The sequence below is a fragment of the Leucopleurus acutus genome (genome assembly GCF_964270905.1).
Source record: "Leucopleurus acutus genome assembly, chromosome: 20".
NCBI classification, from domain to species: Eukaryota; Metazoa; Chordata; class Mammalia; order Artiodactyla; family Delphinidae; genus Leucopleurus; species Leucopleurus acutus.
The window spans coordinates 42,381,338-42,394,251 of record NC_139162.1 but is presented as its reverse complement, the minus strand read 5'-3'; positions in this window follow the sequence as shown (position 1 = coordinate 42,394,251).

Sequence of the window (12,914 nt, the reverse complement as noted above, 5' to 3'; positions counted from 1 at the left end):
CTGAGGCCTGCGCCCGGGGCGTCCCTCCTGGTCCTCGAGTCGGCTGCCCCTTCCTCCTCCTCTTCTACCTCCTCCTCCCCTTCCTCTTTCTCCTGTTTCCCTTGCGCCCCGCCCGTCCCCCCTCCTCCTCCTGGACCATTTCCCGGCTCCTAGGAAACGGAGCGCGGAGCCTCCGGTGCACTGCGCCCGGCCTGCACTGCGCCCCCGTCCGGCTGCGGGGACGCCCGGGCCAGAGCCAGGCTCGAGCTGGAGGACCGGTGCGCTCCGGCCGGGGACGGCGCGGGGGCCCCCACCCCGAGCTCCAGCCGGACCTGGACGCCCTCTAGCGGCTTCACTCACGGGAGGGGCGCTGGTGAATAGAGGACAAGGTGGGGGGCCTGCCTCCCTTGACCAGGAGACCTCGCGCGTGGAAAGAGGGCCCGCACCGCCGTACTGTAACTTCTCCACGCGGGAATAAGGAGAAACTTTCCTCCTAAGGGAAGATTTTATTTATTTATTTACTTTAGAGCTCGAACTACAGGAGAAGGGGGAAATTTTCTCATTAAAGTTACATCCCTGCAGTTAGTTCAATTACTTGATATATGCAGAAGATGTTGTTAATTTATAGATTTAAATAGCTTACAAAGATGCCGCAGGCCCCATCAGTTAATTTCCTTAATTTATGGATTCTTAGCTGCTCCTTGAAGAGAAAGGGGCCCTGGAAGTAGGTCAGGGATCTGTGCAGCGGCTCCCGCACGGCCCATGGGCTGCCCACTCAGCTCCCCACGCCCTGGCGCCCCGGGCTTTTGGCTCCCAGCTCGGGCCTGACAGCACCACTGTCTGCTCTGTACATCTCGGCCAGGCCCAGCAGATCTGCTTTGCTCCTTGGTGACTGCCCCAGTCTCTCCAGAGCTACGCAAGGCCAAGGAGCAGCAAAGCTCCCATCTACACCCACCCCACCCGGCACTGCTGAAGGGATGGGCCCAAATAAGACGTGAAACAAATATCCAAATACTTTGATCTCCTGTGTTCTCCCTTAAATGCTGGCTGGGATCACACATGGAGAAAGGCGTGTGTGGATACCCCAAACTTCTTCAGGGAAAGAAACTTCCCCCTTCTCAAGCCTTGGAGTGCTTGGGGGTGGGGGCGGGGAAGAGGGAGGCATGAGGAAGAATGCTCCAGGCTCCCATCTGAGCAGAGACCCACTGAAAACTTGCTTGTCATGGGGCCACCCCTGTGACCCCATCGCCCCTCACCCCTCTCCCCTCACCCGCTAGGTGCCTGCTAGAGCTTCTTTGTTTTGTGTTCAATATGGATGAATATATACATATAAATTAATACTTAGATGGGTATAAACTAAACTGTTTTAGGAAGCCACATGGCGATGTGATTAGTATTGGTATTCATGATTTAACATTTCTTTTCCCACTAGATGAAGTTTCTAAGATTTGCAAGGTACATGTCAAGGACGGGTGTATAAATGGATTTTTATTTATTCACAACTCCAAGACTAATTGCTTCTCTTTGCCTCAAGGCCATGAGATTGGTTTTAATATGACACTTCAAAAGTATTCATGGAACTACAGAGATACTAAGTGTCATTGTTTAAGAGACAAATCTCACTGTGGTACTGGTGACCCTGCAAAGAGGATGTTCCATTTCATTTTAAATTCCTCGATGTTTTTTTAAGCGTTTCACTTTATACCAACTATATTAAAAATGCACAATTTAATTGAAACAAGAACTGACCATTTTGAAAGACCTTTATTTCCTTAATATTGCTGGGAACTTTGTTTTCATATTCCTGAATCCTTTTATTAAAGAGCTGAACTTTTTACGTGTCATTAAGAAGAGTAAGTTTGGGCCATAATTTATTCTCAAGTGTTTTAAAAGTTCCTGGCTAAATGTCAACCATCTTTTACATTGAGAGACTTGGACGTGGGCTGTGATAGGCATTTAATGATCTGTGGTATATAAGGCAGTGGTGAGGTTTTGTTTTTTTTAATTGAAGATGTATAATTAGGACTGAAAACATACTGAAACATCTTGTGAAACACATCTTGTTTCATTACTATAGTCCAAGAGATGAAATGGGATGTGAGTCTAATCAGAATGGAACTTGCTTTGTCAGTAGATTTGACGAGCACTTGAGCCATTATGGTTCACGTATTTTAAAAAGTGGGTTCAAACCTGAGCTTGCTTTGAGGCTGCATGAGCTCACATGAAGCCGATGTGGGTCAGGCCCTGCATCAAGGTGTTGTGGACAAGACCTCAGTCTCCGGATGTTTCAGAGCGGCTTCCAGTGTGACTTTGTGTTTTGTTGTTGCTGTGTGCAGACTATATTTTAAGATCAAGACCTTAATAAGAAGATGAGGTCCCAAAGTCTGCTGAACTCAACCTTCTCAGGAAGTCTGTGACCAGGTAGCAGATGTACAGACTGAGACACAGCTGCTGCCCTCCGAGAGGGGAGAGTGTGAGGGTAGGGGGGTGGGGAGAGGCTGGGGTGTTAGGGCTGTCTGCTCCGCCACCCCCAGGCTCGCTGGGGTGAAAGCCAGGCCCTCCCAGGTCTGCGCCCACCTCCAGACGCAGAGATGGCCCCTGACCAGGCTAGGACAGAGCCAGCCTGGCCCAGAGATCACAGTCTGACATCCGCTTGGCCTCTGCCTCCATTCCAGGAATCCCCCAGTCTTCCCTGTAGGACCCCGGTGAATCTGGAAACTAAAGAGAGTGATAAAATGTGGGACTGTTAGCGCCGCGCCCTGCAAACAGGGCCTCCTGACTGTCAGCCAGGTGACGGGCTCCCTGGAGAGCAGCGGTCCAAACCTGACTGAGGGATGGCAGGTGGGGGCCCACTGCCTGTCCTTGAAGTTAACAAAACAAGACCAGCCGGCTCCCACGGAGCTCTGCTCAGTCCCCAGCACTACGCTCAGTGGGATTTCTGGTTTCTGATGGGAGGGAAAGCAGGGCCTGTCTCCAGGGGCTACAGACCACCCCCTCCTTCTTGCCTTCTGCCTGCAGCCCAGGTATGCTGCTCAGAACCAAACCAACCTGCCCTCCCCGGCAGCCAGCATCAGGGTGACAGCGATGAGACAAGACTGAGATCTCCTGACCAGGAATCCTAACATGGTGGTGGCCTGTGGATGACCTCTGGGGGACCAGGGCCCCTCCCCCAACTTGATCAATATTCTGCATCTGAGCCTTCTTCCCAAGAGAAGTTTCAGCACGTTTACCAGATTTTCAGAGTCTGTGTGAGTTGGGTGCAAGTAACAAAACCTACCTCACAATGGGTTTCACGATAAGGAAGGTGGATTCTTTTGCATAATGGCACGTGGGAGGCAATGTGGTCCTGGAGTCCATTCAGAGACTCAGCGGAGGATTCAAGGACCCAGGCTCTCTCCACTTTCCCCTGCCACCCTCTGCATGTTCTCCTGTCCTTACGCCAGGTCCTCTCTGGTCTCAAGATATTGTAGCTCAAACCTTGCTATCTTCCTGGACATGCGTGGAGAACAGGGAAGTGATCCAGTGGCCCTCACAGCCCTCTTTGGCACACCACTGGCCAACTTGCAAGCCAGTCCCGGGGAGAGCGTGGACCAATCAGGTCTAGCCCTGGCCTGTGAGGGGCTGGGGTTGCTGCCCTGGGCCGTGGGGTGGAAGGTAGACCCTGGGCACAGTCAGGATCTGCCTTGGGGGAAGGAGGAGAGGATGGGCTTTGTGCTGGGGGCCCCAAAGGTGAAGAGCTGTTGACCAGAACCCTGAGCTGGAAGGAAGGTAGAAGCTGAACAGGCAAGAGAGTCCCCAAACCCCAAAGGGCACCTCCAGAGAGGCTGCAACAGAGATGATGCTCCAGGTCCTTCTAGGGTCCCAGGAGACCCCTGACCTGGCAGAGTAGGGCTGCCCTCAGGCAACCAAGCCAGGCCACTGACCCCAGGCCCTCTGACCTCCTCACCTCTGGCTTCTTCTCAGGGCTCCTTCTCTCGAGCTGCATCAGTGAAGTCCCAAGGTCCTCCCAGCAGCCCTTCAAGGTATGGAGACGAGGCTGTTCCCTGCAAAAGCACCTGGCGTTCATCAGGGCAATCAACACGTGCTGCTCTCCCCATGCAACACACAGAAAAGAATTCCGGAAAGGTGAGGCTATTGCAGTTGCTGGGGGCCAGTGAGGCCCTCTCTAGGGTCCTCCAGGTCTCTCAATCAATGTCAGGCTGGCTCGGATCCCTGGGAGGACAGCCTTCAATACCAAGTCCTGTCCCTAAATGACTGTGTGGCTGCCACTCTGGCTCCAGGTGACCATCAAAGTGGCCCTGGGGTCACAGGACTAGGGGCCCTGCAGATGCATTTACATGGGCCTGAGGGAGAGCAAGAGTTGAGACAGTGGGGCAGCCTTTGATCAGTCATCGACCCTGCCCAGGGCTCCTTCCTCTGGCCAAAGGTCCGTACACTGACCCTCTTCCATGTCACAGGCAATTCACTTGCCTTGGGCCTAGGCTTTAGGGAGACCGTCTATGCGTGGCATGAACTTGGAAGTCTGAGTACAACTGGGTGACCTTGGGTTTCATCTCGCAGAGTCCCAGTATCCTCCCGTGTAACGTGAGAATAGTAATGACGAGGAGCTGATGCCCTCGCTGGGAGGATTCACGGTGAGAGCAGATGCAGAGAACTCGGCTCAGGCCGGTGTGAGAGCTCTTGGAAGGGTGATGGTTGCTTGCTTCCAACTGACCTTCCTAGAATCTCTGGTGGGGCTGTAGTTACACCTCCGGATCCTACTCCAGGTGCTGTTGGCCCAACACCCACCTACAGGAGACACACAGAAGCTGGGGAGGATGAGAGAGACGGAGGCCCCTTGACTCCAAGATTTGGGGGTTGAAACCTTGTGATTGTATAATTAAGACAAACATGTATACGTTAAAGGGGAGAATGTAAAAGTTGCCTAACATTTAAAGATAAAACACAAAACTTCAGAGAAATCTCATGCTTGCTTTGGGCCATGCCTCTGGGGTGGGGCTAGGAAGTGTCCTCAGGCTCCTCTGAGCTCAGGGCGCTTGGGGGTGGTTGGAATCACAGGTTGGGACCCAGGGGGCAAAGAGGAGCCCCAGAGGCCAACAAGGGTCTGCTGATAAATTCTTCTCATTTTTCAAACTGTGAAACTCTTTACTGTCTTTTTAAAAGTAATTTTAAGTTTCAGTGAACACTGCATGATCATTGTAAAACACACACACACACACACATACACACACACACACACACACACAGTGAGATGTACAAAGGAGAAACAAAAATTGGTTTCTCCTTCCCCGAGAGCATTGAGTCGGTAATTTGGTGTTTGTCCAGCCATTCGTCTTCCTGTTCATGTACACACACAGAGACACAATTACATAGACTAGCACAGATATGCACACACGTACACACACTCAGGGACACACAAACACAATCACAGACACATACAGCCACAGATACACATACAGTTGCACAGAGACACACACACGGACATGCAGGTACACACACGATCACATGCAAGTGGCAAACACAAAGGGACACGCACACACACATAATGTTGCACAGGCACAGATACACATGGAGCCTCAGAACCACAGACACGTCGTGTGCACAGCGTCCAAGCAGGTGTGCAAACATGCACGTGTGCACACGGTTTTTAAACTATGGCATCAAACTACTCATACTAACCCGCAGTCTGTCTTCCCCCTTCTGTGTATTTCAAAATATAGAAAATAATCTAACAAATATCTATACACTCACCACCCAGGCATGGCAAATATTAACAGCTCAAATATTTGTTTCAGATTCCTATTTAAAAATCAGATGAAACGATACAGACCAGTTAAAACCTCTCCCTTCTTCCCCCACCCTGTAATTGCTACCCAGAAGTTGCCACATTCCTGCGCACCTTTTTATACCTTTTGCGACACATGAATGTATTCATAAACAATGACATTTGTGTCTGCTTTAAACTTTCACATAACTGGTATCCAACGGGTGCCTCCTCTTGCGTTGTGTTTTGGCCACTTGCTCTTCTCACATCCCTGGGCCTGGTAGGTGCCCCTCCTTGTCACCCCTCTGATCCATGCAGTGGCCTCTGCCTCCTGCCCTGGCCCCCATCCCTCAGCCACCTCTTCTGTGCATATAGGCCAAGGGCCCCCAAAGGCCTCTCCCATTGGAATTGGGTCTTTGATGCTGAAAACAGTGGTTTCTGGGCACTGTGGTGTCAGAGGTAAGGAACGGCCCCACCTCCAGCTCCCACCTCCCAGCAGGCTGCTTTTGGAAGAGGTGTTTGGATGTGGTGTTTGCTGTTTGGATCCTCCTCCCCTCCCCCTCCTCCCTTTCCCCATCCTCCTCCTCCCTCTCTCCTCTCCCCCCCCTTCTCCCCCTCCCTCCACCTCTGTCTCTCCCTCTCTCCCTCCATCTCCTTCCACCTCTAGGCGATGCAAGCCTCTGGCTGAAAAGCTGGAAGGTCACCCAAGGAAGTGCAAAAAGAAAAGGCATCTTGTTATATCTCAAAATATTATCTCCAGACTAATTTTGACAGTTCTGTTTCTGCATTCAGGTCTCTTACCCTTTTAGAATTAACTTTTGTTTGTGGTTTGAGGTCAGGATCTAAAAAAGAATTTGTTTTTCAAAATGTCTAGCCAGTCTTTCGGGTGAATCAACTAGTAAAAATTTTATATTAGGCTTTTGACTGGGACTGGGGAGAATCGAGGTCTTATTTTTGCTTTCTAATAGAGGAATGTGGGATTACAGGTAAATTGTAAAAAATTAAAACATTTGTTATTTTCGTAATTAGAATTAGTTACAAATTAGCCCCCCTCCCCTCCACACACACCCTGGCAATCTCATATTCCTCTTCCTAGGGAACCTCAGTTTGGTATGTGATAGATTAAATTATTGATACCAGTTTTTCCCTGCCCTGTAGTGGCTTTAGACATCTATACCCTTGCCATGGCACCATGCTCGGCAGAACGTACTCCTCCACTCCCCAATCCTGGGCTTCACCAAAGGGAAGTTAGCAGATGCAGCACAAGGAGCAGAGGCTTGAAGTATACTCCTGCAGCTGAGCTTGCCTCTCGAGCTTCTGCCATTGCAGTAGGAAGAAAATGCCCCAGGCAACTGCTGACCCTCCAGGTTGAGCCCCAGAATGAGACACGTGGGGTGGGGCTGCACCAGCAACCATGACACATGAGAAATAAATGCTTATTGTTGTATGCCACTGATATTATGTGTTTCTTTGTCACACAGCAAAAGCTGACTGATACAAACTGTATCCTTGTGTGTGTGTGTGTGTGTGTGTGTGTGTGTGTGTACAATCCCAATCCAATTTGAGTGGGAATGTATATACTATACATATATATGATACATTTTATTCTATGATTTATAATTATATATTTATTATAGATTATATATAACATAGATAGTATATAAAATTATATATGTGTGTATATTATATATGTTTGTTTATTTATTATACACCTTGGCCCACCCCTAACATTTGCAGGGACCAGAACAAGAGCATAAATGGAGATCCACCTTTTTTATTAATTTTATTAATTTTTTATTCGAGAATAGTTGATTAAAAATGTTGTGTTAGTTTCTGCTGTACAGCAAAGTGAATCAGTTATACATATACACATATCCATTCTTTCTTAGATTTTTTTCCCATATAAGTCATTACAGGGTTTTGAGTAGAGTTCCCTGTGCTATACAGTAGGTTCTTATCAGTTATCTATTTTATATATAGTAGTGTGTATATGTCAATCCCAATCTCTCAGTTTATCGCCCCCCTCTTACCCCCTGGTAATCATAAATTTGTTTTCTACATCTGTGATTCTATTTCTGTTTTGTAAATAAGTTCATTTGTACCATTTTTTTAGATTCCACACACAAGCGATAACATATGATATTTGTCTTTCTCTGTCTGACGTCAGTTAGTATGATCATCTCTAGGTCCATCCATGTTGCTGCAACGGCCTTATTTCATTCTTTTTTATGGCTGAGTAATATTCCATTGTCTGTATGTACCACATCTTCTTTACCTATTCATCCATCTGTGGACATTTAGATTGTTTCCATGTCCTGGCTATTGTAAACAGCACTGCGATGAACATTGGGATGCATGTATCTTTTCGGATTATGGTTTTCTCCAGATATATGCCCAGGAGTGGGATGCTTCTGGCCTTTAATCCCTTAAAACCACCACAGAGCTCTTTCTCAGGTCACCAAGGACCTACGTCACCTCCATTTCTCAGCCCTCACGTCACTCCACCTCTCAGCAGGCTTTCGCTCAGCCAGCCACTCCTCCCCTCCCTCAGCTTGACGGTGATCTGTGCCGCCCAAGAGCTCCCAGCTCTCTTCCTCTGTGAACTCCCTCCCTGCCCCCTCTGAGGTTAGGGGAGGCCCCCAGAATGTGCGACAAGCCCGAGGAGCTGTGTGCCACACCACACGCCTTCCCTGCCTGGGCAGTTGTGGAAGCTGGTTTTGAGATGGAGCCTCTGTCAACCCAGTTCCCAAGTGACCATGATAAGCAGAGACCCTGCTAACCCACGTTGGCCCCATAGAGTGAGGGAGAAATAAACTTCAGTCTTTTGTAGCCTTTGAGATCTTAGGGATATTTGTTTATGCAGCATAACTGCCCCTGGACTGGCTGCTGCACTTGACATCTGCAGAGCAAACCTCGCACGTGTTTCTTTCCCCTCTTAACTCAGCCCACTGCTGTTCAGTTTTGTTTGCTGGCTCAGCCCCCCTATCTGGCCATTCCCAGGCCTCCTCGTCCTCTCCTCTTACAGGTTATCCTTCCGTAATCTCACTCACAGCACTTCTGCATGACAATGACTCACAGATTTACACCTCCTCCCACCTGCAGGTCCCGCTGCCTCCCCACTTGATGCCTCCCAGGGGACGTCTCAGAGGTTCCTCAGACTCAACATATCCTGACTCAGACTCATGATCTTGCCCCCCACTTCAAACCTGGCCTCCCCCTGGTTTCCCCATCTTCCCTGCCACTCACTTGTGCAAGCTAGAACCTGGGAGTCATCCAGGAACCTCCTTCTCCTTGATCCTCTTCTCCATTTCCCATCTCCGTCCATCACCAGGGACTATCTAATTACCCATCCACGTTTCTCTATCACCACCTGCACCACCCTGGTCCAGCCACCTTCTCATCTCATCTGGATGCTTGAAGGACTATCTTTCTGTCCTCATTGCTGTCAGTCTTGCCCTCACAATTTATTTTCCTCATGCCAGCCAGAAGGATCTTTTCAAAAGATCGTGTAACCGCTTGCTTAAACCTTGCCAAAGCTTCCCTTGCTCTAAGAGAAGATAACACCACCCTCAGTGGTGCATGCGGACTGGCCCACCTCAGGGTCCCACTTCCCTGCTCCCCCTCAGGGAGGGCTCCTCCCTGGAAGCAGGCTCTGAGGTGGAGATTATCAAAGGAGGTTTCTTACAGAGTGCTTTTGCATCAACATTCGTGAAAGGGAGGGCAAGGAAGGAGTGGGCAGAGGGAGAAGCTGAGCTCTTATCAATCTCTACAGAGGTCTCAGCTGACCCCACAAGGAGCGCGGAGTTGTCCCCCACATGGGGCAAGTGTGCTGTGCTTCTGTGCCGCCATATTGGTGGCTGGATGTGTCTTTGGATGTGGGGTGTAACCTTGGGCAAGGCGTCTCTTTTCACCCGAGGCATTCTCTGAAGGGAGCTGATGGCTAAAGGCTTTCTGCAGGCAACACTCCCAGAAGTTGGGGGAATAAGTTCTTTCGTACTGAAGGGGGATTTGGTGGTGCAAGAAATGTCCGACACAGTCCATCCCTTGCATGGCCAGGCTCTACTTCTTCATAAACATGCAGGGAGCAGCTCCTCCAGGATTCTGGTGTGCCTCTGCCTGGGGGAATTTAGAAGAGAGGGTTAGTGAGGTTAACTACAGCCTCCACTGCTGCAGTTGGTCTTGAGGCTACAATCGATATTCATCTTCCCTTGCCTTCGTTATCAGTTCTGGATTCCCCCCACGACTGTTCTGGTCTCAGTGGCTTACCTGGTGGAGTAACCAGACCCTCATCCCTGAGGGGTCTGAGACCCTGGCAAACATGACCTTCTCAGGCCAGAGTTGCTGCCCTTGCCCATTTACTGTCAAAACTGGGCTGGGAAATACCACCAAGCAGGTGGATTAACCAGGCACCGAATCTATCTCTCCGTGCTCCCTACTGTATAACAAAAGTGCTACGTCTTTCTGATGATCAGGGTCCATTACCCCTGCCAAGATGGTGAATCTTCTTTCTTGCTGGTCCCTTGGCACGAGGAGCCTCAAGTGTCCTCACGTGTCCAGGCAGCATCTATAGCCGTAATTCACAGAACTCTTACTGTGGTCCTTGACAGAAGCATTCTTTATGAGAACCAGGCCCTCTAAACCCTTAGAGCCCAAGATTGTGGGAAGCACAAATTTCCCAAGTGGGTGGCTAGGAGTGACGGCAAGCAGGACACTCTTCCTTCCACTCCTTGGTTCCCAGACCCATCTTACCTGCAACATAGTGTATTCATTGCCAATCGCTGTTGTAATAAATTACCCCAAACTTGGTGAGTTAGAACAAAATAAATTTATTATCTCACAGTTCAGGATGTCAGAGTCTGAAATGTATCTCATTGGGCTAAAACTCAAGCTGCATTCTTTCTGGAGATTCTAGAGGAAAAGCCATCGCCTCGCCTTTTCCAGCCCCTAGAGCCTGGCTCATTCCTAGTCTCATGGTCCTTTCCATTATCAAAGCCAGCTGTGGCTGGTTGAATCTTCCTCACACTGCATCGCTCTGACGCTCTCTTGCTTCCCTCTTTCACTTAGAAGGACATTGTCCCCACCCAGATAATTCAGGATAATCTCCCCATCTCAAGATCCTTAATTTAATCACAACTGCAAAGTCCCTTTTGCCAAGTAAAGGGAACATATTCACAGGTTCTGGGAATTAGGACATGGACGTCTCTGGGGGAACGGGTTGTTATTCTGCCGACCACACATAAGTAGACCCATGTCGACCTATTGTCGATTTAAAGTGTACCCTTTGCTCTGGAAAATGGCACCCCATCTTTGCAAAATATTAACTCCGAGCTGGTACTTAGGTGTGCTTATAACAGGCTCTTCCGTGCTTTATCAGATTGGCAGATTCAGGGTGATATAGGAAGTGTTATGACCAGTGCAAATTACAGTCGTTTGCCTCCCCTCGTACCTCCATTGCTGACACAATGTTTTGCGGGACCCTGTGTGGGTGCATCAAATACTCTGTAAGCCCTTGTATAGTTGTCTGGCTTAGGCCCTGTGGGCAGGAAAAGCAAATCTGTACCCAGAATATATGTTTACTCCTAAGAAAATGAACCACTGCTCCTTTCAGGATGAAAGGGTTGCAGTGTGGTCAACTTGGATCTGTAGGTTGGTGTCCTCAAGGAATGGCACTGTGTGTAGGACTTAGCTTTGGCCTCTGTTGCTGGAAGATTGAACATTCAGCAGCAGCAGCAGCTGGATCAGCCTTGCTGGGTGAGATCCCATGCTGTTAGACTTCTTCATAGCCTCCACCCTGCCACTTGCGCCGGCAGTGAAGAGGTCAATGACAGGAGCTGGTTGATGTCACTTGGCCAAGTCATTCTGTTGACTTGGTTTAGTGCCTCTTCTATGAGGCACTTTCTTTCTCCAGTGAGAAAGAAAGCTTCACACTTTGTGCCATGTCCCATCCACATGATTGCCCCAGATGGCCTAGCTTCTAATCAGTCTCCTTCTAGTCTCCCAACTAGAAACCCTATTAGGTTTCTATTGGGCTTCTCTTTCCATCAAAGAGGATCGCAGGTGCTCTGCCCAAAGGTCTACAGCTCTACCCATTGGAAGGATTTCAGTCTACAATGCTCTCTCAGGGTCAATCCTGAGTGGGGCTGCAGTGAAGGCACCACTTATTTTCTTAACTTGCTTCCACATACCAAGCCAACACCTCTGTGAACAAAGCTGGTCTTTCATCAGCTGGTCATACCCCTCACCATGTGGCCGTAGGTGTGAATCAATGGAGAGGGCTCGTGCAACAGTGGTGGATAACAAGGTAGTCTAGGCTACCTGCTCGCACACCTTGCTTCTGGCTTCTCATCCTGCTCATACTTGGTCTTAGATGTTCCACTTCTGTCTTATGATGGTTGCTGCTGGGTCCACTTGACCTTCTGACTTGGTGGGTCTGACGGAACTCAGCTCACGATGGGCAGCGCTACAGTCTGAATGTTTATGTCCCGCCAAATTCATATGTTGAAACCTTGACCCCCCCCAAATATGATGTCATTGGGAGGTGGGATCTCTGGGAGATTCTTAAGTCATAAGGGTGGGGCCCTCATGAATGAGATTAGTGCCTTATAAAAGAGGCTCCAGAAAGATCCCTGGCCCCTTCCACCACATAAGGACATGGTGAGAAAATGCTGGTTATGAACTAGAAAGAGTGTCTTCACCCAGGCATGCTGGTGCCATGATCTTGGACTTCCCAGCCTCTAGAACTGTGAGACATAAATATTTGCTGTTTATAAACTATCCAGTTTATGGTATTTTATTATAGCAACCCGGACAGACTAAGACAGGCAGTTATGGCTGCATTTTCACTTGGTGTCCCATGGTCGGTCTATACCAGGGCCCATAGCATGCTGGGAACAGCTTTTCAAAGGATTTATAATTTTCCATATGGCATGGCCTTGTGACAGAACCTTAAGAGTCTGCATCGTAATCCTCCCCTTGGGGCTTGCCAAAAACTCCACATGGTATCTTTTCCCAGTGCCGATAACCTCCAATACCATAGGATCCTCTGGGTCGCACAGCCTGAGTTGGCACCTCTTGCATCATAGCCTGGACCTGCTGCAAAGTCCTTTCCATCTCTGAACTGAATCAAAGCCAGCAGCGTTTCCTGTCTCCTGGTATGTGGTCTGGAGTAGTC